This window comes from Delphinus delphis, chromosome 1, assembly GCF_949987515.2.
Source record: "Delphinus delphis chromosome 1, mDelDel1.2, whole genome shotgun sequence".
Classification (NCBI taxonomy): Eukaryota; Metazoa; Chordata; class Mammalia; order Artiodactyla; family Delphinidae; genus Delphinus; species Delphinus delphis.
The window spans coordinates 128635575-128660412 of NC_082683.1; the positions used below are offsets into that span (position 1 = coordinate 128635575).

Here is a 24838-nt window from a genome sequence, read left to right on the forward strand (position 1 = left end):
ATTTCCCCGAAGAAACCAATCCATCTGCTTAGTATGGATGTCTGTCTACTTACAACAGATGCAGCTGGTGTTCTCTTGTAAAATTCATTAGGTGAACAATAATTTTCCTCCTCCAGGATTTTAAACTCCTGAAAAATCACCTTTCTTTACTTGGGTACCCCAAAGGGGAAAACTGGTGCAATTTACATTAAACAAAGCATAAGATTACATTCTGCTAGGAGTTTTCAAACTTCCTCTGCATGAACTGTGAACCAGGAACATACCACAGCACTTTGAGGACGTTTCTGCCTGACAACAAAATATTTCACTAATTCAGTTGAAGTTTAGTCTGTCTTGCTATGTTTGGTCTTCACAATGATTATCAAAAAGCATGACTACTTGGGCCAAGCTAATTGATCTGCCTGGAAGTTGTGTTGTTTCGGGGGTATGGCAAATATATCATTTAATCTTGTACTTGCTTTTATTTTTTTCTTTCCTGAGGTTGTCTAACTCCAGGAACCTGCATTTTTTTTTTACACCATTGTCTGCATTTTTTTCCCCTTTTTCCTTTTTTTCTTTACTTTTGGAACTGACATGGACTCTCCTTTAAGAAGCTAGAATCTGAACGAGGCCCTCCTAGAGTGGGAGAATATATAAAATTCAGTCTTGACCAGCCCCTTCCAACAAGGACATTCTATGATTCCATTCTGTGCTCCTACCTGGTGGTAGAAATTTCCATGTCCCTAGATAGATAGATAGATAGATAGATAGATAGATAGATAGATAGATAGATAGATAAACATAGAGATGTATAGAGATATATATATATTTTTTTTTCTTTTTTTTGCGGTACACGGGCCTCTCCTGTTGCAGAGCACTGGCTCCGGACGCACAGGCTCAGCGGCCATGGCTCACGGGCCTAGCCGCTCCACGGCATGTGGGATCTTCCCAGACCGGGGCACGAACCCGTGTCCCCTGCATCGGCAGGCGGTCTCTCAACCACTGCGCCACCAGGGAACCCCGAAATAGATATATTTGAGTTAATCATACTCTTCAGAATGCACATTATTGTCATAGGTCCATGCTAGTCTCTGCTTAATTTCTTTCATTCTTTCCTCCGTTTCCCACACCAATTCTCCATCCCTATGCCTCACATCATAGGAAAGTGTTCTAAAGTATTTAATGATTAACTTTTTTGTATGTATTATTCTTACAAAATATGCATTTTATTTGCATGAATTTTAAATTGATGCAAATGGGTTATTTACAGGTTCCACTCCTGTTTCTATCTTTTCTTTCTTTTTAAAAACTCAGCCATAACTTTTTTAGCATTTGTTTATGGAGCTGTGGGCATATGTAGTCTGTTATTTCTTTCACTGTATAGTCCTTCATGATGGTAATTCTTCACTTTCAACCTATCTTTCTACCAGGATTGGACACCAAGATTGCCTCAAATTTCCACCACCAAAAACAACACTGTGATGAGCTTTTGTGAAAATGTTCCCTTGTGAAACTGTGTGAGAATGTCTTTGGGTTGATATCCAGAAGTACGATTGCTTGGTCATTAAGTACAGGGATATTTATTTGGACCAAGGACTGTTAGAGTGATCTCTGCACCAGTCTATACTCTCTGGAAAAGATGTCCCCATACTCTATCAACGCTTGGCAATGTCCATCTTTCTCTCTTTTTTTTTTTTTTTTTGTTGCCAGTTTAACAAATGTAATGTCTCATTGATTAATTTGCATTTCTCTACTACTGAGTTTGGACAGCTTTTCATGTGTTTGTTAGCCTTTCCTCTTCTATAGATGGCCCAATCATGTCTTTAGCCCATCTCTTGATTGGAAATTCCTGTCTTGTTGATTTTCATGTGTTTCTTATCTTAAATATTAGTCTTTTGTGGTTTTAGACATTTAAACATCTTCTCTAAATATGTAACGTCTATAAACTTTATCTATGATGTCCTTCATTGAACAGAAAGACCTAATTATTATATAATCAAATTCATCAATTATTTTGTTAATGATTTGTGGAATTATTTTAGGGGGAAGCATTGTTTAAGAATAGTTTCCCCCACTTCTAGGTCACAAGGTTATTCTTTTGCATTACCTTGTATGTACTTTTATAAATTTTGTTTTAACATTTGGTTCTGAATCCATCTGCAATCTACCATTTGCATTTACTGTTGAAGAAGGAATCCAGTTTCATTATTCCACATGTTGCAAGTCTGTTTTCTTAACACCATCCACTAAACCATCTGCTCTTTGTCCATTGGTTTGCAGAACTTCCTTTGCTGTATATACATGTCTGTCTCTCTAGGCTCCATGTTCTTGAAACTATTTTTATAACTATGATTTTTTAGTATTCTTAATAACTGATAGGTTAAGTTTTCTCTCTGCAGTTTTCTTTTCTGAGATGTTAGAATTTTTTGTTAGTTTCTTCAAAGATCCAGATTAAAGTTTTATTGGGTTTACACTGAATTTATAGATAAATGTGGAGTGAATTGGTTTCTTTGTAACATTTAAGTCCTCATATCCAAGATAATAAAATGCCTCTCCCTTTGTTCAGGTCATCTTCTAGAAATCTTGTGTAACCTTGGGTATGTTAACTTCTGATAACTTTTTCTTGTGATTGAGAGAGACATCTTTTTTAAAAATAGCATTTTCTATTTGATTACTACTGATAAAGGAATGTGCTCTTATTATCGTGCAGTAATCTTGGATCCAGCAAACACATTGAACTCTTAATAGTTCTGAGTTGGTCTGAACCTCCATTGGTATTTCTAGGTAGATAATCATATCACTTGCAAGTCATGAGTTTTATCTTTTTTCTTCCAATCCTTGAATTTACTTCTTTTTCTTTCCAGGTAACTTTCAGCAGCATGTCTAGTACTGTGTGAAATAGTAGCAGTGTGTACTTGTCTTATTTCCAGTATTTAAAGGAATGTATAGGTGTTTTCACTGACCACAATGTTTGTTCTAGGTTTTTGGTATATAACTATCACCAAGTTAAGGATTTCCTGGCTATTCCTAGTTTTCTAAGACTTTGCTTTTAATTATAAATAAGTGTTGAGTCATCCTTATCTACTTTTGGAATCAAGACTACACTAGGCTCATAAAATGAGTTGGGCAATATTACTCCTTCCCTATTATCTGGAAAAACATATATAAGTTAGAAATTAAATGGCAAATCATTGTTTCTTTCCAATATGGGGCAGTCTGAGTTCTCTGGAAAGATATAGACTTTATTACATTTCCAACTAGAAAAGATTTGTCTTTTTCAAATCAGCATTGGTTCTCATTTGGTATCTTCTACCTTGGTAGGAGGGTGCCTAGTGTTTTTAGCCATTGTTTTGCATAAACCAAGAGGACTCTTACTAAAGGAGGAATTTGCTTCCATTGTTGTTCAAACCCATTGAAAGGGATTCTAAAGCTAACTCTTGATAAGATCATTATTTTTGCTTCTTTGTTGCCCTTGAGATTAATCACTCCATGGGCTGAAGGTAAGGAGTAAAGGTGAGCAAATAAGGAAAAGGAGTTTGGTCAGTTGTATCTGGCAAAATGCCATCAATGATGAAGATGGATAGATTGTGCTGTGCTCTACTTCCAAAGATGCTTGTCTTCCAGATTTCTTCTTTGGGTAATATCCAGGACCCAGTTTGCAAGAATTTCCAGGTTCCTCTTTGTGATACTGAGGTTGTGGAAAGAATCCCAAAGATAGTTAGGATTTCAACAGTTCTAAAGATAAATCTCAACAGGTCATGGTAAAGCATGTTAAGTGTGTGCTCACCCAAATCTGTACCCTTTACATGGTGAAAGGAAGTAAAATCTTTTTTCCCATGAGCATTTGTGAATTGGGGTTCACTCTCCCATGTGGCAATCTGAAGCTAGATGAGGGCTACATGCTGATTGACAGGGATATTGAGGTGAATTTGGGAGTGCTTAGCTTGAGCTCAGGTCTACCAAGTGGTCTTCTGATACTTTCTCTACTTGAGTTTACCTCCACCCCTTTCCTCTTTGTACTTCTATGCCTCACATAATACCATTTACACCACAGCGGAAGTAAGAAAGGGAGGGGTGAAGCCGGAGAAAGAGTCATTGCCAGCCCTGCTGAGGCAATAAGTCAGGGTAGGTTTCTTAATCCCCAAGGGACCTAATCATGCCAGTTGCCCACGCTTGTCTCAGGTGGCTAGACCTATGGATGGAACATGGCATCATTCCTTGAAACAGCTCATAGTGTTCCTTGAGCATGAGAGAGCCAGAGGATGGGGTAGAAGAGATCAGTTTTATTAGCAAGAGGGAAAACAACCAAGTATGTATGCTTAAACATTGTGCCTATAAAATTCCCATACTCTCTTGTCAGTAAGTTTCAATAAGAGGTTGCACATAAAAGAACTTAGAAAAATATTAAGCCTACATATGGAAGGTGGTGTTACTTTTATCTGTGTTTACTTTTCCATCTCATGTTATCATTGATTCTCAGTATAAAAATTGTCCTTCCTCCATAGGAAGGAAAACAGAGAGAAAAGTTAAACTTAACAACACATTGAAGGTCAAGTAAGCAATGAATTTATCCTTGTTTCCTCTCTCTGACTCCAATGCTCATTCACATACACTCAACAAGTAATTAGTGAACCTTGATACTGTGCAAAGCACTGATATAATAAAAATAGTGTAATATTTTTCAGTTGAATCTGATCTTGTGGATACATGGTATATTTTTAAATTTTCTTTCTCTACTGGCAATTTCCTCAGCACTTCCAAATAGAAGACTAAGAAGTGTTTTCCCACTGTCACACAGTACTCCAGAAAACACTTGGAATTTGAACCAGCCCCCTTGACTCCTCTCTCGACCAGGTCACGCTGCTGCTAATTGTGATCTTAGATCATCAAAACTATTTAGCTCTTCTAACAAGTGCATCCACCTTAATAAATTTGGCTACAGATTTTTTTTTTCTCCTCCATCCCTTTCTTTTTTTTTTCTCTCAGGTAAAACAGATTGTATGCTGTCAGCCAAATTAAGAAAAATCCTCATCCAGTTTATAAGCTCAGCAGAGACGTCTCATAAATGTACTCACAATCTTATTACTGTACCTTTAAAATCCAATTGTTGAAAGTTAATGTAAAACAAAAATAAACTTCAAAATATGGCATTTACGTTAACATCGTTCTATGGAGGAATTTTAAACATTCTCTAATATTAATGACTCACTCTTGTACACATTGATTTAACACATTACAAAATACTTTCTGACATATCTCATTTGAGGACTTCATATAACCCTTTGGGCATGAAAGTCAAAGCAGGATTAATGATTTCCATTTTTCCAGATATTAAATAGATGTAGAATGTTTGGTGACTGATGATCTAAGATCACACAAATTCTCTTTGGCAAATCCAAGTCTTATATTACTGATGCATTTTCTGAGAACAACACTCCTTTGAGAGGAATTTAGCTGTATTAAGCAAAACTAAACTTGCTTATGTAAACACACAAAGTCATGTGATGTAGGCACAAATAGTTTCATATACCATTTTCTCATCATGGAAACAAACTTGGACAACCGTAACCAAACATGAAATGTCCAGAAAATTTGTCATTTGGGGTTCTGTCGTTCTCCTTCATCCTTTCCTCTCCATCTGGCCTCCCCTTCTCCCCTTCAGACACCCTTTATCCTTCTGCTTGTTTCATACTTCTCCATCTATCCAAAAAGGAAAAAGCATTTCAAAGGTCAATGTGCTATTTTTCCAGCTGTAGAAAGGGCATAAAGGAACAGTTAGTAGGATAACCCTGTGTGTCCTAAGGAGGTAGTTCTCTTTATCCCTCTGGAGGAATTGTTGCACATATGTATCTGTGTGTGCATGTTTCGAGATGGAGGTTGAAAGAGCAGAAGGATGAGTCAAAGAATGTTCCTGATATCCAGGAAAAATAGTAAGCTTTATATGTTATTTCTACCACTGAAAAACTCAGCCATTCATATATTTATTCACATAACACAATGCAATAATTTATTGAACACCTACTCTGCATCTGTTCTGTGTTTCAGGGATCTAGTAGTACTCTCCCAGGTTGTTGGGCTAGATAGACAAAAAAATGAATAATTGCAGCATAGGGTGAAAAAAAGCATAATAATGTTGGTAAGTAATATGTATAATAGTGGCACAAAAGAGGAAATAATCACCTTACGAGCTGGAAGTCAGCAAAGGCCTCTCAGAGAAGAAGGTATTTCAGCTGGAGTTGTAGAGAGGAATAAAACTTAGCCTGCCAGACATTCCAGGCAGAGAAAATAGCACTTGCAAAGGCAGAAAGGTCTGAAACGAACTGGCACATTCAGGAGTCTATAAGTAGTCCAGTGATGGAAAGAAAGATTAGTGATGGGAGAGACTGACAGTGATCAAGATCATGGAGAGATCTGTATGTCATGGGGAGTGTACTTAAGTCATTTTGTCTGATCAGCATCTCTTTCCCCTTCAAGTGATAAAAACACCCTGATTCTCTTTGGGGAACCACACTTCCCTACTCTTTGTGATCTTGGTTGGGCTATCTTTCATGGCAACCTCCTAGAGACAGAAAATGACTCAAAATTACCCAGTCTATGATTCTATCTTCCTTGGTTATGATGATTAATTCAAGGCACATGACTCAAGCCAGACCAATAAGAATTTTCCCTAAGATTTGATGTATGAAAATTGGGTTAAAGGGTCTTCTTCCTTTGGAATCTTGAATTGTATGTATCATGCAAGCCTGGAGTTGTAAGCAGCTACCATCTCCTGCTGCCTGCAAGTTGTATGCCAAATGAGACAAACACACCAAGGAAGGTAGAATCCAGGGGCAGAGTGAGAGAGCTCAAGAGAAATGGAAAGATGAAGCCCTAGTGATATCATTTGAGCCCTGTGCCTGAAGCTTCTGTTCAATTCCTGGACATTCTCATTACCTGGGTTCTACTTGAATCACTTTAAATTGAGTTTCCATCACTTCTGGCCAAAAAAGTCCTAATAGGAAACCATGTAAAGGACATTGGACTTTATTATCTGGGCAGTGAGGGAGTCTTTGAAAAGACTGGAGCAGTGACTAGATGTGTGTTTTAGAAAGCATATGCTGGCAACAGTGTAGAGAACAAGTAAGAGTAAGGGATTGTCACAGAGCCCAGTTATAAAACTAGTATGATAATCTAGATAAGAGAAGAGAAAGGCCTGAACTAAGGCAATGCTAGTGGGCATGAACGGAAAGAATCAACTTGGAGGAAGATTTAAGAGGTGATCAACTGGGTAAGAGGTATGAGGGGGAGGAAGGATTCAGGGATAATTGTTGACTTTCTTGCTTGGATTTTTAGGTTGATTGGTTTTCTGGTTAACCAAAAGAGGAAATAAATATTGGGGGTGGGAGGAAGTAAGTTCATTCAGGGAAATTTTTTTTTTTAATTAATTGATTTATTTATTTTTGCTGTGTTGGGTCTTCGTTTCTGTGCGAGGGCTTTCTCTAGTTGTGGCAAGCGGGGGCCACTCTTCATCACGGTGCATGGGCCTCTCGCTATCGCGGCCTCTCTTGTTGCGGAGCACAGGCTCCAGACGCGCAGGCTCAGTAGTTGTGGCTCACGGGCCTAGTTGCTCCGCGGCATGTGGGATCTTCCCAGACCAGGGCTTGAACCCATGTCCCCTGCATTAGCAGGCAGATTCTCAACCACTGCGCCACCAGGGAAGCCCGAGGGAGCTTTTAAATTTAAGATTTTGCGGCACATTTATATGGCGATGTCCAGTGGCAGTTATATAGTTCTAATGCTTCTGAGTAAGATCTGGGCAGGAGATCCAGATCTGAATGTCATCACTGTACAGATAATACCAGACCCTTTTGATGTGGAAGAGATTGCTCGGGGAAACGATAAGGAGTAAGAAGAGAAGAAGATCAAGGACTAAACTTTGGAGAATGACAACATTTAAGAGGTAGGCTTGTAATGGGAACTGGAAAGGAGATGTTGGAGAGATGGAAGAGGAATTATGAAAGAGTGGTATCCCAGATATCAAGCCAGAGTCAATGATGTAAAGTACCTTGGGTTAGGTCAATTAGGTAAAGACTATACAGTGTCCTTTTTCTGACTATTTGGAGTTCTCCTATGACTGGAGCCTGAGCAGTTTCAAGGGAGCATAGGAGCTGGGAAGACAAAACTTTGTAAGCAGAGTAAATAAGAGGGAGTGTGTCCATTCAATTGAACCTTTTTAGTATTCTCAGATACAATACTGGTTATATGTAGAATTTTGTTGCATGTTATACTATATGGAGGGCATAGCAATCAGGAGTTTACAGAAAACATCTAGTCTTTTATTGTGAGCTCTATACTTCTAATATGGGCAATATCTGGGGTACAAGGATATGTCATAGATGATCTCAGAAACCCAAAAGACACGTCTTCCAGAATCATCCAGTTACTATATTTGTGTCTGTCTAGACTGACACCTCAGGTACCTCGTGGCTCTCATTCAGGCTAAGTGCTTTAATTCTGATCAAATAATAACAGTTTACAAGTCAAAGAGATTGTTTAGAATTATGATTTGCTGTCTTTGGCTCAATCTAAGTTTGCTTGGGCTGACTTTGCTTGAATTAGATTAGGGCTTATAGTTATGTATCTTAATACCCTTCTTAGAGATCTTGTGTGTGTAAATCACACAACCACAGAATTAGACATGATGATGATGGCTAAAAAGATATATGTGTATATGTATATATATATATATATATATATATATATGTATATATCTTTCTAGTCATGTCTAATTATCAATGACAATATATCCATGACAATATTTTTAGGATACTTTAAATAAGTCTAGCTCTAACATAAAATGAATGGAAAGTGAAGAGAAAGGAAAATGAGAGGTAAAAATGAGAGAAGGTAAAAGATAAAAGTATAGAAGAGACAAAAAGGGAGAGAAGAAAAGGACAATAACAGATAAAAAGGCAATTTTTGCCATCAGAGTACCTTCTTAGGGTCTCATGTGAAAAAGCACCTGAAGCCAAGGTCTTCACAACAGCAGAAAACTTGGCTATAATATGACCTGATTGCATAGCTGCCATTCTCTCTGGACTTTTCTAGCAAAGGGAATATACAGAAGGAAAGAAATGACCTCGCTGCCCTTTAAAACCATCTAGGGAACTCATGTCAAGGGGACCTGAACTCCCTACTACCCTGGGTTCAAATATCACCACAGCAGTGAGAACAGATGAAGGGATGAGGCCCCTGACCTTTCTACCAATGACTCATTGATCTAGCCAGCTGTAGGATACATATTTATTAAACTTCTGCTTTAGCCCAAGTACTGCACAAGGTCCCATGGATAAAGAAGGCTTAAACTCCATCCTCTAGAAGCTCAAGAACTATCTTTATATTTCACTTATTTGAGCAGAGTCTGTAAACTGGAGTCTACCTCCTTGACTTAATTCACTCCATGAATCTTAGACAAGTCCTTTGCCCACTCTGTACCTCAGTTTACTTATCTGTAGAATGGAGATAATGCTAGTGACTACCTTAGGGACCTTTCATGAAGATTAAATGAACTAGAATGGGTAAAGCACCAAGACCAGATTACTAGCACATAGTAGTTGCTCAATTAGTTCCTATTGTTTTTATCATTATCATTATTAATATTGTCATCAAAAGGAAAGGGACTTTTTCTTGGAATTTTTTGCCTGGGACCTGATTATTTTCTCTTGTCCAGCTGAATGAAACTGCTTGCAGGTCCTATGATAGAAAGCCCCATACTAAGCTACAGATTCTCAAAAAATCCTCAGCCTGGCCAGGCTCTTGTGGGTGTAACTTTCAGTATCTTGACCTTTGTGCTCCTTGTGGGTGATCAGGAAAATGAGAGAGGATTTATAGCATTTTCTCCCTCCTTTTGTTGCTTATGGTTTTATTGTTTGCTAAAGGGAAGTATTTTGCCACATGCCCACACCTTCAGCTTTATCACATTATCCGAGACAAATGATGGCAACAGCTCTTACTTCTCCAGATGTGAGCTTCTTGGGTGGCTGTCCGCATGTTTCTGGTCCTTGGAGCCAGAGAAAGTTTCATTTTCAGAAATAGCACTATGATGCACCAACAACACTAACCTCATTTCCTGTCTTGAGTGGACCCAGAGCCTTCCAGTAAGTTCACAAGTGTGTTGTAGACTGTGAAAGAATAGAAAACATGCTCCATTCTTTTGCAAGTTTCACCAAGATCCGTGTGAAGGAAACATACTGACCTCATGCTTTCATGAAAAGTATTATAGATCCCAGAGCTGCCAAAGGCAAAGGACGGAATGGGCCAGCCAAGGGGCTAAGCAGGGACATGCTGACAGCATGTTTTGATATCCAGCCTGTCTCTGGCTGAGAACTTTGAAGACCATTTATGCTCATTCCTCTGAGCGGGGACTTCTTTGCCTTAGCAGTCTCATGAAACAAACTTCAACAGGATATGTGTAAGCAAGTTGTGATATGTACGCATAGCTAGCAGGACATTCTCTGGAGTCCTACCCATCATGACCGTCATCCTGGTTATCTTTGCATCTTCCCTCAGTTTTGAGCCTCCACTACTCCACCCATTCTAGTTGTCTGATGCTACAGGCCGCCACAGAGTCAGTCAAGCAAGCATCTACCTCTAGGGCCCAGTGACAGGCCAAGCACTAAGTACCTTCTGTTGTGCACATAAAAGAATTCTGTGACTTAGTTTCTTTCTGTGCAGTTTGAAAGACAAAGTGAGCACATCCAAAGCGATTAAAAAGCCAAAAAATATCTAAATAATAATGCAGACCTCTAAGATGGGAGTCCCAAAGCAAGGGAGTTCAAGGTTAACTATAGTTATGTGACGGGAAGGACATAAGGAAGAGGAATTCAGCTGAGTCTTGGAGGATCAGCACGTTTAGAGAAGGAAGGCAGAGATGACAAGAGATGTGTGTTCCAAACAGTGGGAGCTAAAAACACAAAGGCCAAAGTGTGCAGAGTGGGTGTGGGGGACTGGGGCAGGGGAGCAAGGGAGGGGTGAGACCAAATGACAGGAGCAGAAAGTTTTAGGAAGTTAAGTTGCCCTCCTTGGATTCTAGCCATCCTTCCTTATGCACTGGAGTTCACTTGTGAATCTCAGGACCTCTTTTGAAAGCGGCAACTGAGAAAACTGAGGGTACTGTTTGCGGAGCTGCATACAGTAAGAGGGGACCAGAGCGAGCTAGATACTGCATTTTCCTTCTTGTTGTTAGGGGCATTGTATGGGAAAATGGAGCTCCCATCTTCCTCTCTCTCACCCCCTCCCCACACCAGCACCACCATGCATCATCAAGAAGAGCTGTTCACATCAAAGCAGGCGTGGGCAAACCTAGCATGGTGTAAACCAGAAACAAAGGCTCAGACTCTCAGACACCCTTGTGTGTTAAGTGCACAGCCTCTTCCACACTGGCCTTGGGCCCCCAAAGGAGGCTGCTTTCTAGGGAAGCTTTCACCAATTGCTTTTCTGCTTCAAGATAGTAAAACCAGCATTCACCCCTTTGGGCTTTAATTTTAGTTCTCTTCCAATGCTTCCCTGGTGAAAGAGGTAAGGGAGAGAATTCTCTTTCTCCATATTCCCTCTTCTCAGGAAAAAGCACACAGGCCTTTTTTCCCTCACCAATCAGAATACAAGTTCACACCTGCTTCTGATTCCTAATATAAGTCAGTAGTTGGGTATATATGTATATTCCCTGGCTGGACTGTAATCTCTCTGTGGACAAGACATGGTGCCACACGAGCCCCATTCATCTTTTCACCCCAGTGCTTAACAGCAATGGCTGATGCCTATGGAGTGTTCAACAACTGGAAAAGAAGAAAAGACCCCCAAAGAGTTTTTCGACATTGTCCTGAAATTTTTTCTCGGACAAAGCAGCTCATGAATGAGTGAATCCATGCATGCCTGCTTACTCCGCCCAGCACAGTGCCATTAAACTCTTTAAGTTTAGGTTAATGCTTCCTTCAAATTGAAAAAGATTGAATGGCCCCATTAAGTCATCAGGTCTTTTCCAAAGTAGCAGCTAGCCATAAGCAAGGTCTTATGATCGCACAGGATAATTCTGCCAGAGAGGAGAGTGGAGCTTAGGATACAGAGTTTCAGGTATTTATTGGGAAAGTAGAAGATGGTGATGCTACCCAAGGAAAGGCTTTATGTGTCTCTTGTGATAGAGTGAAGGGCCCAGGTTCTAGGAAAGTGTGCTAAGGAGAGAGATGAAAGGGTGCAGAAGATCACATTACTGCTTCTTCATGACCTGTAATTCATCAAGTTGCACAACTGTGCCATGTTCAAGAGAGAGACCCTGTTCTTATCCCTGGAAAACCATGCCTTCCCTCTAAATAAAGAATTTAGCAATTTTTCCAGAAGTTCTTGTGTACACCAGGCTGAAGCCTCTCCCTGCGCTCCAAAAAAAAAAAAAAAAAAAAAAAGCAAACCCACTTTCTACGAGAGAACCATGAGCACTCTAAAACCAGATAGGGAGCCAGAGAAGCAAAAGAACAAGGCACTACATGGGTTTATTAAGAAAATATGTGTCACAAATAAGTTGCCAAGAAACTGCAGTATTGTCTTAAAGGGAAATTCCCCAAAGTCCCTAAAACGTAGCCAGAATAAAGCTGATAGATTGGTGGCCTTTTCTAGAGGCCTACTGCATAAATGTTGAGAAAACATCCTGCGGTGATTGCACGACTTTCTCCTACAGGGCCATTCCCTTCTTTTTCTTCCTTCCTTCCTCCCTTTCATCTTCCTTCCTCCCTCCCTTGCTTCATTTTCTTCCTTTCTTTCTTTCTTTCCTTCCTTCCTTCCTTTGTTTCAGAAACCTAGACTTTGATTTCTTGAAATTTTCCCAAGTATCATTCCTGCTGTGTTTTCTAAATTAAAGTGCTGGCTCTTATCTCATAAAGGGCCCCTCTTATAGGAGGCCCACTAAACATTGTCTGTACACTAAATAAAGGATGTATCACAAATACATCTAAAGAAGCCATGGTAAATAGTATATAATTAACTCATTTAAAAGACACCTTTTGTCATTTTTATGATCAACAGATATTAAAGGTATCTATTTTTAAATTAATTTTTATTGAGGTATAATGGACATATAACATTATATTAGTTTCAGTTATATAAAATAATGATTTGGTATCTGTATATATTGAAAAATGATCACCACAATAAGTCTAGTTAACATCCATCACCATACATAGTTACAATTTTTTTCTTGTGATGAGAATTTTTAAGATCTACTCTCCTAGCAACTTTCAAATATGCCTTATTTTTCTTTATTTCTCTTTGGACCTCAGTCTTTTTATCACCAACTGAGGGGCTAGCTAAAAATAATTTATCTTGTCTAAACTTGCCCCAGTGTTTAAGAGGATACAGCATCCAGTGACAGCATATTTAGGTCAACTGGCAATTTTGCCAAGAAAAGAGCAGAGAGGTGGAATGGTGTAGTCACAATGGCAAAATAAATTCCCAAAGTTGGAGAACACAGATGTCTTCTTTGGCTGTCACACCACAGCAGAGCCCTGAGTCTCATCCTCTTTAATATCCACATCTTCCACCACACACACACACACACACACACACACACACACACAGTGCACTCATACACCCTCATCTCTACTTCCTTCTTAGAGCCTTCCCTGGTTACCCAGCTCTCAGTCACCTCTCCTTTCTGTAAACACCTATAGATAACAATTCCCACCTTGCATTTTATTATCTGGGTCTTCTAGAGTGTCATATAGTACTTTCTATCTCTAACCACACTGCAAAGTCCTCGAGGATCAGGGATTGTGCTTATATAATACTTCTCTTGGGATTTTTACCTGGTCCTTGTATTGTGTTGAACTTGTCCTAAGCACTTGAAAGTAATGATTGGTGGATTGTTTTAGATGGAGTCTCTCATTCTGCAGGTCTGTTTCACATCCTTATCTTAAGTGAAAATTTCTCAAACATAATGTTTTCTGGATTCCCTAAAAGAAAAGAACTAGTAGAATTTATTACCACTTTGCCTAAAGCAGCCAAAGAAAAAGTGACAAAACAAACTATACACAGGGGAGTTATAGGGAGGTTTCTCATCTGGTTTTATTTCCCTCACTAGAATATATCTTCTGTGTCATGGAATGACTGTGTCATTGAGACCCAAAAGGCTAAGAAGTTGTCCTAGAACTTCAGAAAAAAAAAAAGAAAATAGAAAACAGATGTTCTTCCTCAAAAACTCTGGTGTTAACACCATAAGGGGAAGCCTCAGAGTCAGAAATCATGTAGGAATGGGCTTCCCTGGTGGCGCAGTGGTTAAGAATCCACCTGCCAATGCAGAGGACACAGGTTTGAGCCCTAGTCCGGGAAGATCCCACATGCCATGGAGCAACTAAGCCCATGTGCCACAACTACTGAGCCTGCACTCTAGAGCCCACGAGCCACAACTACTGAGCCCATGAGCCACAACTACTGAGCCCGCATGCCACAACTACTGAGCCCGCATGCCACAACTACTGAAGCCCGCGCACCAAGAGCCCATGCTCTGCAACAACAGAAGCTACCACCATGAGAAGCCCAGACACGGCAACAAGAGTAGCCCCCACTGACCACAACTAGAGAAAACCCGTACGCAGCAACAAAGACCCAATGCAGCCAAAAATAAAATAAGTAAAATAAATAGATTTATTAAAATTTATTTAAAAAAAGAAATCATGGGGGAACTCCATTTCCATGCTTCTCAATGACAGGTTTCCAAAAGATATTTCTGCCTCTTTGATGTCACTTGTAGCACCTTCTGATTGCAAGCTCCTTCAGGCCAAGCCCAGTTCCCATTCTTTTTCAGTTTCTCCCAGAGGTTGGTTATGTGGTACTCAAAATACTTGATTAAATGAAACCTTCATTTGTGATTTTTATTTCAATTACCAGGCATCATAATGGTTACCCTCAGTCTAGGCAATAACTCTCTTCCCACTAACATGGTATCATGAAAGAATTCCGTGCCTTAACCAAGGCTTATGATCTGCATCGATGAGTGAGCTAATACAGCAGAATGATGGAGCGTTCAGCCTCTAAGTCAACTACCTGAGCTTGCAGCCTGCCTTTGCTACTTATTTCTTCTGTGAACTTGACCAAGTATCTTATCGTTTCCACATCTCAGTTTCTTTATTTGGCATGGATTTGTTAGGAAGATTAAATGAGATGATCCACATAAGTACATAAAAGAGCTACTGGTACACTCAGTGTTCAGTAGATATTAGTTATTATTAGTTGTTCTTCTTGTCTAGCTCCAGAGGGTATGTCGGTCACCTGGACTTCTGGACACATTCTCTCTGTACCCTGAATTTGGAGCCTCCACCCTGAAACAGAGACTCTTACCCCACCTCAGGAAAGTCAACATGGCTGTTTCATCCATGGCCACATGTGGATGGATGCTGAACATCCTGTGTGCCATGCAGGAAGCAGTGCATGAGGGCCAGGGCTGCTGACTTGCCCGAGTTCAAATGAACCCAGACACACTCCATGACAACATGACAGTGGCTTGCATTTGTTTCCTCTTTCTTTGCTGCTTCCTTTTCAGTAAAACACTAGTACAAACCAGACCACTGTATAACAAGGAAATTTCCAGGGCTTCATATAGTTGATTATTTTTTACATGTACATGTATCTATTCTTTTTCAAGTTCTTTTTGCATTTAGGTTATTAAAGAATATTCATTCCTTAAATGTTGTGTGATCAGATCAAAGTTCAATACCAATACTTGGATAGTATTTTGCAAGGCGTTGTGATCAATGTAACCCATGAAAACAGCTTTGTGATGAACTTCTTGAAGTGAGTATCAAGAAATTGTTATCTTATTTCTGTTTCTAATTCTGAGACTGCACTGGCTGGAGAACGTTAGGCAAATTACTTCCTTCTTGGATTTAGGCTTTCCCCATAATAATCTCTGAAAAATAGTATTCATTGCTACTCTACTGTCAGAGAAGATCTAAAAGCACTACAAGAGTTGCCCCCAAACAGTAGGTGAATGCAAGGAAATAAAAACGCTTTCCTATTTGGTAACTTCTCAAAACCGTCTCTCTGTGTTTCCATGATAAACTAATTAATAAAGAACTTGGATGACTTTCTGGAATCAAAAACAAAATTCAGAAAGATGATCCTATTGTACAAGGAATGACATTGTTTAATAGGGATTTACTTTCAGGGTAGGATAACTTTAGGTAGGAATTATTTTGTTAAAATTTTTCTGTGACCGGAATTAAGAATGCAGAGTGCAAATCTCAAATTATCCTGAGAACCCTCCACAAGGATGTCAGTGATTTCATAACTGTCAATCAAATCTTCTTGAATCTTCGGCTAATCAAAATAACACAAATTTGTCCAATCTCAGAACTCCCTGAGAATTCCAATACAAATATTTTTTATTGAAATATACTTTACATATAACATTGCAATTTGATACATTTATATACTGTAATATGATTAGCATTGTAGCAACAGTTAACACCTCTATCATGTTACATATTTATCCTTTCTTTTTGGTGATTGGAATAATTAAGTTCTAGTCTCTTAGTGAGTTTGATGATTATAATACAATATTGTCTATATTCACTATACTGTGCATTAGACACCTAAGGCTTATTCACTACTTGTTGCAGGTTTGTACCCTTAAACAACATCTGTCCTAATATAAATATTTCTGAAGGCATTCTTCACCACAGATGATAGACTGCCTTGTTAATAAGGGAACAGTAATAATAGCAAGTGACATCCTAGCATATCTCTTTGTAATTTATAAATAAGTTATTTTATATACCTTACCTCATTTAATCCTCACAATATTGTGAAATAGTTATAGGAGACATAACTAGCTCAATTTTTGTACATGAGAGGAGAAAAAGAAGAAGAGTAATCAGTAGAGATGATGGAGAATATCCACTCATCCGTTTATTCATCTATTCATTCAACAACTACTAGTGAATAATCACATGTGCCAAGCACTGGTAGTATATAGCAATAGACCAAATCTTTACAAATCCTATAGCTTAATGGAAGTGACTGACAGTTGAGATAATAACAATAAAATAATATAAATGTTGTGACATGGATCTTTGAGATTAAAGAGCAGAGAGCCCTACTTGAAAGTTTGGAGAAGGCCTCCTTAAGGAACTTACGTTTTAGCTGATGTGTAAGGGATGAGTAAGGAGTTAGCTAGATGAAGGGGAAGTGGGTTGAGTACTCCTGTGGGATAGAACATCATGTCCCAAGGAACAGAGTCAAGCAAAGACAAATAGAACTTATCAAGAAACCAAAAAAAAAAAAAAAAAAAAAAGATTTGGCATGATGAGTATAAAATGCAAGATGGAAAAGAGATGAGGCTAGAGAGTTAGACAAAGAACCAATCTCATATCGGACCTTGTAATTTATTTTAAGAGAAATGACAAGACAAAAACGAGGGCAGCATGGAAAATCTAGGATAGTAAGGTATTTTGAAGGTCAAAGGCCAGGGAGAGTTTTAGGAATATAGTCAATCACACTAATCCTATAAAGGAGCGAAAGAATAAGAGAACTGACAGTAGGTCATTTGAGACATCATGGATGACGTTAACTTTCAGTTTGATGTTAGAGGTGTAACACAAGCTCCATGTATGATTGAAATACAAGGAAATAGAGGCAAAGTACATGTAGACTATGGTTTGAAAAAGTTCAGTTCCTCTATTGCTAGCCTTGGTAGCAGGGTCAAAGGGAGTTTTTTCTAGGTAGAAATTTTTAAATATCTTTGAAGGCAGAGGGGAAAGGTTGGGTAAAGAGGGAGGACTTAAAGATGTCATGAACTCATTGCAGATTAAGGAAGTAGTAATATAAAGCATGGTGACTATAGTTAATAATATTGTATTGCACATTTGAAAGTTTCTTAGAGAGTGGATCTTTTTTTTGGTTTAAAATCTTTATTAGAGTATAATAGCTTTAGAATGTTGTGTTAGTTTCTGCTGTACAACAAAGTGAATCAGCTATACGTATATCGCCATATATATCCCCTCGCTCTTGCGTCTACCTCCTACCCTCCATATCCCACCCCTCTAGGTGGTCACAAAGCACCGACCTGATTTCCCTGTGCTAGGTGGCTGCTTCCCTCTACCCACCTATTTTACATTTCGTAGTGTATATATGTCAAAGCCATTCTCTCACTTCGTCCCAGCTTACCCTTCCCCCTCCCTGTGTCCTCAGGCCATTCTCTACATCTGCATCTTTTTTTTTCTTTGCGATACGCGGGCCTCTTAACCGCTGTGGCCTCTCCCGACGCGGAGCACAGGTTCGAGACGCGCAGGCCCAGCGGCCATGGCCCATGGGCCCAGCCGCTCAGCGGCACGGGGGATCCTCCCGGACCGGGGCACGAACCCGCGTCCCCTGCATCGGCAGGCGGACTCCCAACCACTGCGCCACCAGGGAAGTCCCTACATCTGCATCTTTATTCCTGTCCTACCTCTAGGTTCTTCAGAATCTTTTTTTTTTTTTTTTTTTTTTTTTAGCATACGGCATTTGTTTTTCTCTTTCTGACTTACTTCACTCTGTATGACAGACTCTAGGTCCATCCACCTCACTACAAATAACTCAATTTCATTTCTTTTTATGGCTGAGTAATATTCAATTGGCACATTGTATATATGTGCCACATCTTCTTTATCCATTCGTCTGTTGATGGACACTTACATTGCTTCCATGTCCTGGATATTGTAAATAGTGCTGCAATGAACATTGTGGTACATGACTTTTTTTTTTTTAAACAACTTTATTGGAGTAAAATGGCTTCACAATGGTTTGTTAGTTTCTGCTTTATAACAAAGTGATCAGCTATACTACATATATACCCATATCTCCTCCCTCTTATGTCTCCCTCCCACCCTCCCTATTCCCATGCCTCTAGGTGGTCACAAAGCACTGAGCTGATCTCCCTGTGCTATGTGGCTGCTTCCCACTAGCTGTCTATTTTACATTTGGTAGTATGTGTAAGTCCATACCACTACATGACTCTTTTTGAATTATGGTTTTCTCAGGGTATATGCCAAGTAGTGGGATTGCTGGGTCATATGGTAGTTCTATTTTTAGTTTTTTAAGGAACCTACATACTGTTCTCCATAGTGACTGTATCAATTTACATTCCAACCAACAGTGCAAGAGGGTTCCCTTTTCTCCACACCCTCTCCAGAATTTATTGCTTGTAGATTTTTTGATGACCATTCTGACTGGTGTGAGGTGATACCTCATTGTAGTTTTGATTTGCATTTCTCTAGTGATTAGTGATGTTGAGCATTCTTTCATGTGTTTGTTGGCAATCTGTATATCTTCTTTGGAAAAATGTCGATTTAGGTCTTCTGCCCATTTTTGGATTGGGTTGTTTGTTTTTATGATATTGAGCTACATGGGCTGCTTGTATATTTTGGAGATAAATCCTTTGTCAGTTACTTCATTTGCAAATATTTTCTCCCATTCTGAGGGCTGTCTTTTCATCTTCTTTATGGTTAACTTTGCTGTGCAAAAGCTTTTAAGTTTCATTATATCCCATTTGTTTATTTTTGTTTTTATTTCCATTTCTCTAGGAGGTGGATCAAAAGGGATATTGCTATGATTTATGTCATAGAGTGTTCTGCCTCTGTTTTCCTGTAAGAGTTTTAGAGTGTCTGGCCTTGCATTTAGGTATTTAATCCATTTTGAGTTTACTTGTGTGTATGGTGTTAGGGAGTGTTCTAATTTCATTCTTTTACATGTAGCTGTCCAGTTTTCCCAGCACCACTTATTGAAGAGGTTGTCTTTTCTCCATCGTATATTCTTGCCTCCTTTGTGAAAGATAAGGTGACCATATGTGCATGGGTTTATCTCTGGAATTTCTATCCTGTTCCATTGATCTATATTTCTGTTTTTGTGCCAGTACCATACTATCTTGATTACTGTAGTTTTGTAGTATAGTCTGAAGTCAGGGAGCCTGATTCCTCCAGCTCCATTTTTCTTTCTCAAGATTGCTTTGGCTATTCAGGGTCTTTTGTGTTTCCCTACAAATTGCGACATTTTTATTCTAGCTCTGTGAAAAATGCCATTGGTAGTTTGATAGGGATTGCATTGAATCTGTAGATTGCTTTGGGTAGTATAGTCATTTTCACAATGTTGATTCTTCCAATCCAAGAACATAGTATATCTCTCCATCTGTTGGTATCATCTTTAATTTCCTTCATCAGTGTCTTACAGTTTTCTGCATACAGGTCTTTTGTTGCCTTAGGTAGGTTTATTCCTAGGTATTTTATTCTTTTTGTTGCAGTGGTAAATGGGAGTGTTTCCTTAATTTCTCTTTCATATTTTTCATCATTAGTGTATAGGAACGCAAGAAATTTCTGTGCGTTAATTTTGTATCCTGCTACTTTACAAAATTCATTGCTTAGCTCTAATAGTTTTCTGGTAGTATCTTTAGGATTCTCTGTGTATAGTATCATGTCATCTGCAAACAATGATGGTTTTACATCTTCTTTTCTGATTTGGATTCCTTTTATTTCTTTTTCTTCTCTGATTGCTCTGGCTAAAACTTCCAAAACTATGTTTAATAATAGTGGTGAGTGTGGACAACCTTGTCTTGTTCCTGATCTTAGTGGAAATGGTTTCAGTTTTTCATCATTGAGAATGATGTTGGCTGTGGGTTTGTCATATATGGCCTTTGTTATGTTGAGGTAAGTTCCCTCTATGCCTACTTTCTGGAGGATTTTTGTCGTAAATGGGTGTTGAATTTTGTCGAAAGCTTTTTCTGCACCTATTGAGATGATCATATGGTTTTTATCCTTCAATTTGTTAATATGGTATATCACATCAATTGATTGGCGTATATTGAAGAATCCTTGCATTCCTTGGATAAACCCCACTTGATCATGGTGTATGATCCTTTTAATGTGCTGTTGGATTCTGTTTGCTAAGTCTTTTGTTGAGGATTTTTGCTTCTATGTTCATCAGTGATATTGGCCTGTAGTTTTCTTTTTTTGTGACACCTTTGTCTGGTTTTGGTATCAGGGTGATGGTGGCCTTGAAGAATGAGTTTGGGAGTGTTCCTGCCTGTGCTATATTTTGGAAGAGTTTAACACTATAGGTGTTAGCTCCTCTCTAAATGTTTGCTAGAATTCGCCTGTGAAGCCATCTGGTCCTGGGCTTTTCTTTGTTGGAAGATTTTTAACCACATTTTCAAATTCAGTGCTTGTGATTGATCTGTTTATATTTTCTATTTCTTCCTGGTTTAGTCTCGGGAGGTTGTGCTTTTCTAAGAATTTGTCCATTTCTTCCAGGTTGTCCATTTTATTGGCATATAGTTGCTTGTAGTAATCTCTCATGATCCTTTGTATTTCTGCCGTGTCATGTGTTACTTCTCCTTTTTCATTTCTAATTCTGTTGATTTGAGTCTTCTCCCTTTTTTTCTTGATGAGTCTGGTTAATTGTTTATCAATTTTGTTTATCTTGTCAAAGAACCAGCTTTTAGTTTTATTGATCTTTGCTATGCCTGCAGGTGACCCCGTGGTAAAGGAATAAATAAATGCTTGCTGGTGTCCGGGAGTAGTCTGCTGGTTTTTGGATAGTTGTTACCACTGGTCCTCTACAGTTTGGGAAATTCTGACCTGTATTCAAGCTCATTGACTCTTTCCTCAGCTGTGACCAGTCTATGGTTGAGCTCATCCAAGGTGTTTACAACTGCCCATTTCCCTCTGAGCACTGCTTTCACTGTACCCAGTAAATTCTGCCGTGTTGCTCACAGGGTCTTGGTGCTCTGGCCAGGTGTCAGGCTTGTTAAGTGATTTTGAAGAAATACTTTTGTAAAATTTTTATTGAAATATAGTTGATTTTGGTGAACTATATGGTGATTATATGCAGATGACATGATACTGTATACAGAAAACCCTAAAGACTCCTCACAAAAACTACTAGTACTGATAAATGAATTCAGCAAGGTAGCAGGATACAAGATTAACATACAGAAATCTGTTACATTTCTTTACACTAGCAATAAAAATATCAGAAAGGGAACGTAAAAAAACAATTTCTTTTAAAATCACATTAAAAAATATCTAGGAATAATCCTGACCAAGGAGGTGAAAGAATTATATGCTGGGAACTATAAAACTTATGAAAAAAGGAAACTGAAGATGATACAAAGAAATGTAAAGATATCCCATGCTCTTGGATTGGAAGAATTAATATTGTTAAAATGGCCATACTACCCAAAGCAATCTACAGATTTAATGCAATCTCTGTCAAATTACCCGTGACATTTTTCAGAGTACTAGAAGAAATATTCCTAAAATTTATACAGAACCATAAAATTTATGGAATTAATAAATTTTAGGGAACTGTAAAAGAATTGCCAAAGTAATCCTGAGGAAAAAGAACAAAGCTGGAAGCATAACCCTCCCAGACTTCAGACAATACTGCAAACCTACAGTAGTCAAAACAGTGTGGTATTGACACAAAAACAGACATATGGATCAATGGAACAGAATAGACAGCCTAGGAATAAATCCACACACCTACAGTCAATTAATCTTCATTAAAGAAGGCAAGAATATACAATGGAGAAAAGACAATCTCTTCAATTGGTATTGGGAAAACTGGACAGCCACATGTAAATCAATGAAATTACAACACTCCCTCACACCATACACAAAAATAAACTCAAACTGGCTTAAAGACGTAAATAAAAGACACAACACCATAAAACCCCTAGAAGAGAACATAGGCAAAACATTCTCTGACATAAATCATACCAATGTTTTCTTAGGGCAGTCTCCCAAGGCAATAGAAATAAAAGCAAAAATAAACAAATGGGACCTAATCAAACTTATAAGCTTTTTCACAGCAAAGGAAACCATAAACAAAATGAAAAGACAACCCACGGACTGGGAGAAAACATTAGCAAATTATGTGACCAACAAGGGCTTAATTTCAAAAATACACAAACAGCTTATACAACTTAATAACAAGCAAACACAAACAACCCAATCAAAAAACGGGCAGAAGACTTAAATAGACATTTCTTCAAAAAGACATAGAGATGTCACATGAAAAGCATGCTTAACATCACTAATTATTAGAGAAATGCAAATCAAAACTACAATGAGGTACAACCTCACACCAGTCAGAATGGCATCATTCTTCCAATCCAAGAGCATGGGATATCTTTACATTTCTTTGAATCATCTTCAGTTTCCTTTTTTCATGTTTTATAGTTCCCAGCATATAGTTCTTTCACCTCCTTGGTCAGGATTATTGCTAGATATTTTTTAATGTGATTTTACAAGAAATTGTTTTTTTACTTTCCCTTTCTGATATTTTTATTGTTAGTGTAAAGAAATGCAACAGATTTCTGTATGTTAATCTTGTATCCTGCTACCTTGCTGAATTCGTTTATCAGTACTAGTAGTTTTTGTGAGGAGTCTTTAGGGTTTTCTGTATACAGTATCATGTCATCTGCATATAATCACCATTTTACCTCTTCCCTTCCAATTTGGATGACTTTTATTTCTTTTTCTTGCCTGATTGCTAGCTAGGACTACCAATGCTATGCTGAATAGAAGTGGTGTGAATGGACATCCTTGTCTGATTCCAGGTTTTAGTAGGAAGGCTTGATGAAATATTTTGTTATGTTATTTAAACTACCAAAATTTCAAAGTGCATCTGATTATTTTAGTGAAAATAATTCTATCCATTTGTTGCTAAAACGGAGTATCTAAAATACTGAGATGGTTGTTTCAGTCATAACTAAAATCATTGTTCTTATAACCATGTCTTCTTCTTCAAGATCCATGTTTTCTTACTATTGCTTTTCTGTCTGAGCTCCTCTCCTCTCTGTTGCTTCTGCCACTATAGATCACGCCTCACTGGGGCTATCTCATTAGCCTTTTAGGTGGTCTTGCTCTGCCCCTCCCACCCACCTTTCACCATGCTACCTGAACTACCTTAGCTACCTTCTCTGAAAAAGGTCCCATCAAGCCATAAATTTCTAAAATAAAAAAACAAAAAGCCCCTAAATAGTAAAGCAGAGATTCCTTGAAATAGCACTACAGCTGCTTGGGATGTGGTTTCCTTTTTGTTCAGTGTCAGCTCCCGTCTCTTATCTCCACCTATCACCTTCACCAGCAGGGGACCACACACACTGTCTTCCGCACCCTGTGCCTTTGCTCACACTTCACCCTCTGCCTGTAGGCCTGCCTCCTACTCTTTCATCACACATGAATTAAAATTCTTCCCCCTTCTCTCATTTGGCTAGAATGTGTTATCCTTTATTATAGCCCTATGCTTATCATAGCACTTGCTTCATTCGTTATTGTATTGGATGATCTAATTGAAAAAAGAACTGGGCTGGGATTTGGACAATCCAGATTTGAATTCCTGAATTACTTCTTAACCTCACTGTGTCTCAGCTTCCCCATTTGTAAATGACAGATTGGGGATTGATTTTCTTTGTATGAGGTACCTTTTAGCTCTATAATTCTGTGAATCCATCTATCTCTCTTACTAGATATAGCTTCTTAAATCACAATGTCTTACAAAGTTTCACATTGTCTATAGCACCTAACTGCACTTTGTACCTAGAAAAACCTTGACATATATTTGTGGAATAAATGAATGAATTAGTGAATGAATAATTAGATCTTTATATACGATAAAATCACTATTATGTTTGCAACTTAAATAAAATGTATTTAAATAAAGTGTATTCTCCATTTAACTATGTTTCTAGAGAAGATCTAAGACAAGGCAGCTAGTAAGAATAAGCCACACAGATTAAAGCTTTTCAGTATTCATTATTCCAAGCAGCATTCACATATCAATATGCAAATATATAACGTCTGAA

At 38.5% G+C, this 24838-nt stretch overlaps 1 long non-coding RNA gene across 1 annotated transcript in view; it reads left to right on the plus strand.

Annotated features, from left to right (window-relative positions):
- LOC132423631 (uncharacterized) overlaps window positions 1-24838 on the plus strand; it is a 149419-nt gene that overhangs the window by 104401 nt on the left and 20180 nt on the right. The window lies entirely within an intron of this gene.